The 4,518-nt window shown below is 48.0% G+C and overlaps 1 pseudogene; it reads right to left on the bottom strand.

The window, feature by feature from the left end:
* Positions 1–1,865: 1,865 nt before the first annotated feature.
* LOC112611928 lies at positions 1,866–3,863 on the bottom strand (annotated as a pseudogene).
* Between the last annotated feature and the right edge of the window lie 655 nt (positions 3,864–4,518).

Genomic DNA, 4,518 nt, shown 5'->3' with positions numbered 1-4,518 from the left:
TGACAGTCTCACCTCTGACCAGCAGCAGAGTGTTCTGGATGTGATGCCTTTGAGTGGACCAGCGAGTCATCTGGTGGCCGCTTGACAACATGATGTGCATTCAACCAGGAGGGGGCAGCAAATCCTCCTGACCGGGATGGATGCTGGCACTGAGACGGGTTCCTCTGAGCTCACTGCCGCTCTCCGCCAGGAAGCAGAGTCTCCTACCTGTTAAATGGAGCATCTCATGACTTAATCTCAGATCGAGGGACCTACACGCACATGAAATCAGTGGGGCAATGAGAACAGGGCCACGTGATATCCTGGGGATGACCTGAGATAGCATGCGTAGTGGTTGGGTGCTGCTGGGGCTGACAGCATCAGAATGGCCTCTTACAGTAGATGCAAGAAACGGTTTGTGGATGAGACCCTGCACTTTACGTGCTCTCTGATGGTGTAATAGACATAGATATAAAACAGGGATATAGATAGCTGTAGACAATATACATATTCATATGAATGAACACTAAATGATGCTATGTCTTTTTCTTCTAATGTTTTTGTTCTTATTCATTTTTCTATAATGGGCTCTGCAAATGAAAATGCTATGTCTTTTCAGAGGTAGGACCTACAGGCTGGGAAAGGAACGTAACGTGTCATCAACAGCCCCCCATCCCCATCCTTCCAGGTGATGCACTGGGGAGATAAGCACATCCTGGGCCTGCACCTTTAGGTGATTTGGGGTTATATGATCTGTCTGGTGGGAAATTACCACTAGGGAAGAAAGTAAGGGTTACCCTATGCCAAAAGTGATCACTTTGCCCTTTCCTTTTTCTTTTTTTATTTTTGTTAACTTTAAAATGTTTATTTTAAAAAAAATTGCTTTTTATACAGCTTTACAAAGTTTTTAATGTTTCTTTGGCAATGGAATATAAAGAAATTTTACATCTATATAAAAAAGTTACGTTTGCCTAAGAAACAGTATTTACCGTGTGTACATAGTTGACTGACAAAATTCTCTACCATCCAGCACCCTAATTAATTGATGAAATAAGCTACTTCATATGACAAGATTCCCCAAAAGAAAGGAGGAGAAAGATACACACACACACACCCTCCTTGGCTCAGAACACAGTTATCACGGCCCTATATGCAGGCAACCTGCAATTACCACATACAATTCAGTGATTTTTAAAAAAACAAAACTTTCGGTGATGAAACAATACTTACAAGTCCCACTGAATTACCGCTTTAGTTTATACAGAAGAAATTACTTAACTTTCTGCTATTCCAAATATAGTTAATCCTCATGTCTTAAGATAGGCCTTCCTCCCCCAAAAACTGACTGCATTTTATCTCTGAAATTAAACGGAGGCCTGCCGCGGTGACTCAAGCCTGTAATCCCAGCACTTTGGGAGGCCGAGACGGGCGGATCACGAGGTCAGGAGATCGAGACCATCCTGGTTAACACGGTGAAACCCCATCTCTACTAAAAAAATACAAAAAACTAGCCGGGCGTGGTGGCGGGCGCCTGTAGTCCAGCTACTTGGAAGACTGAGGCAGGAGAATGGCGTAAACCCGGGAGGCGGAGCTTGCAGTGAGCTGAGATCCGGCCACTGCACTCCAGCCTGGGCGAAAGAGAGAGACTCCATCTCAAAAAAAAAAAGAAAAGAAAAAAAGAAATTAAACGGAAAAACAAAAAACAAAAACCCAGTGACGGTGGCAAACATACAGAGAATTCACTTCTTCATTCTTCTCAAAGACTGAAATCAATTTCCGGGACCACAAAGAACTAGAAATTCACCTATTTTCAGAGATTTGTTTGTAGACTATGCAGCAGCTTTGTTGTCTTTCTTTCAAAAAGCAGTACCATCAATTCAGACCTTTTAGGGGCCAAAAGCTGTGTTTTTCCTATATTCAAAATGTGCAAACTCCCTGTCCCCAGAACTTGCTCTGAATCCACCACGGTGAATCCACCGTGGTCAAGGTACCACCTCTGCCACTACCACGCCCTCTGCCACCACAGAAACCAAGACCTCCTCTGCCTCTGTATTCCCCACGGCCACGGTTTGGACAAAGTGGGATTCCAAATGTTTCAGCATTTAATCTTCTTCCTTCAGCCCAGGTTAGTCTCTGTTCTCTATTGTCATCACAAGAAATATTATCAAAGGATTTAGTTTGGTCATAGTAGCAGTTAGATCCAGGTGGATCTTCTTCATCAGCATGTCCGCCACTGTTTTGGGTATCAACTCCCGAGTCTCCTTTATCTTCACCATTTCCAGGCTTCTCCCGTTTCTCAAGTTTATCTTCTTTTAATTTATTATGAAACTCTCTCCCAATCTCTTCCTTGTTGAATTGTGCATTTGGACTTTCAAAGTCAAAGTCTTTCTCAAGTTTCATTGGCCCATCTCGCCCAATACCAAATCTTCCCCTGCCACCCCGATGACCCCACGCCCTCTTCTTGGCGCTGAAGGAGCACCTGGAGTTGTCTCTTGTAATCATTTCTGAGTTGCTCATTTTCTGGCCTTGGAACGTTGTGTGCTTCAACTCACCTGTGCTCCTGATTCTCTCTTGCTTTTTGGCTGGTAGATGGCACAGGCCTGGTTGACACAGGACTCCTTCTCCCAACAGGTGCTGGAGCAGGTAAGCGGGCCCAGGCGGTCTGCACTGCTTGTTCCATGGTTGGGCTTTTTCTCAAAGGGTCGAACTGAGCGCTTGAACGACGCTGAGATAAAATTGTGTTTTTAGAGATCTTGTATCCTGTGTAAAGGCAGAACCAACCGCACTACTTTGGGGCAAGGTACCACTTTGATGTTTCTATTCCAAAGGAGGTCAAAGAGCTTCCAGCAACACCAACAGCACTAAACTGCTGCCCCACTAAGGAATGTGGACTGAACTGGCTGGATGTGGGCATCCTGCCGAAAGGCCCGTCAGAACCCACGGACTGAAATGAAGAAGTCCATGAGCCTAGTGAGAAATGCACGATAGCTGGGTCTTGAGGCAAAGAACACCATGGTTTTGGTGGCTCGCAAACAGTGAGGTCTTTCATATCTCTCCCACGGAATATAAGGATTCAAAGACTCCATCTTGTGGCGGTATTGGACCATCTGGAGGTCTGTCTTCTGGACCAAAGGACCGAACTTTGGCGAGGGCTGCGGGGAACTGTTCGGTGTCACGGTGTAGAGGATGCCCTCGTAGTGGATCTCCACCTTGGACTGAGGCTGATGCTTGTTGATGTTAAGGGTGCCCCGCTCAATGACGCCGGCACCGTCGCCGCTCCTGGCCGCTCGCAGAGACAGATCCCACACCGCTGCCGCCCGCTCCTCACGCCCGCTGAGCACGCCAGCTCCTTCCTCGCTTCAGACCCAACATGGCGGCGGCGCCCGCTCCGCACGCCGCCCCCGCACGCCGCCCCCGCACGCCGCCCCCGCACGCCGCCTCCTCCCTCGCTTCAGACCCAACATGGCGGCGCCGCCCGCTACGCGCAGCTTCCCCAGCTTCCCGCCCTCAAGCCACTTTGCCTTTTTCTTTCTTCCGCTCACTGCAACCTCTGCTTCCCGGAATCAAGTGATTCTCCTGCCTCGAACTCCAGAGTAGCTGGGATTACAGGCGTGTGCCAGGATGCCCGGCTAATTTGCTGTTGTTGTTGTTGTTGTTTCTGAGGAGAGATAAGGTTTCACCATGTTGGCCAGGCCGGTCTCAAGTGATCCACCCTCCTCGGCCTCCCAAAGTGCTGAGATTACAGGCGTGGCCACCGCCCCAGGCCAACTGTACCCTGTTCTTTTTATTTTCTTTATCACAGTAGAACAGCCGGGAGGGAGAATTATGGGCAGCGTAGATCACTCACTGGGCACTGATGGAGGCTCCGCAGTGGACACAACCATGATGGGTGTCATGGGTTGCATTGTAACCCCAAAAGGACATGTTGGCGCCTTAACCCCCTTACCTGTGAGTGTGAACTCATGCAGAAACAGGGTCCTTAGAGATGTGATTAGGTAAATAAAGATGCAGTCATGCTGGAAGAGGACAGGATCTGAATCCAGTATCACTCACGTCCTAGTAAGACAAGGACAGACAAGACGCGCAGGTAAGACTGCCATGTGGTGATGGATTTATATTTACCATCAAAGCTGAATCATTAGGGGCCGTTACACATTGAATTATGTTTCTGTTCTCTTCTCCTATTAGAACTCCTAGCATAGTAAATAGAAATAAATATATTGGCCGGGCACGGTGGCCCACGCCTGAAATCCCAGCAGTTTGGGAGGCTGAGGTGGGGGGATCACTTGAGGCCAGGAGTTCGAGATTGTCACGGTCAACGTGGCAAAACCTCATCTCTACTAAAAATACAAAAATCAGCCAGGCGTGGTGGCAGGCGCCTATAATCCTAGCTACCCAGGAGGCTGAGGCAGAAGAATCACTTGAACCCGGGAGGCGAAGGTTGCAGTGAGCCAAAATCGCACCACTGTGCTCCAGCTTGGGCAACATAGGAGTGCAGATATCTCTTTGATAGACTGATTTTCTTTCTTTTGGGTGTAT

This window comes from Theropithecus gelada, chromosome 19 (assembly GCF_003255815.1).
Source record: "Theropithecus gelada isolate Dixy chromosome 19, Tgel_1.0, whole genome shotgun sequence".
Taxonomy (NCBI): Eukaryota; Metazoa; Chordata; class Mammalia; order Primates; family Cercopithecidae; genus Theropithecus; species Theropithecus gelada.
Note: the sequence above shows the minus strand (reverse complement) of the source record. Positions and strands in the feature narration are given on the sequence as shown.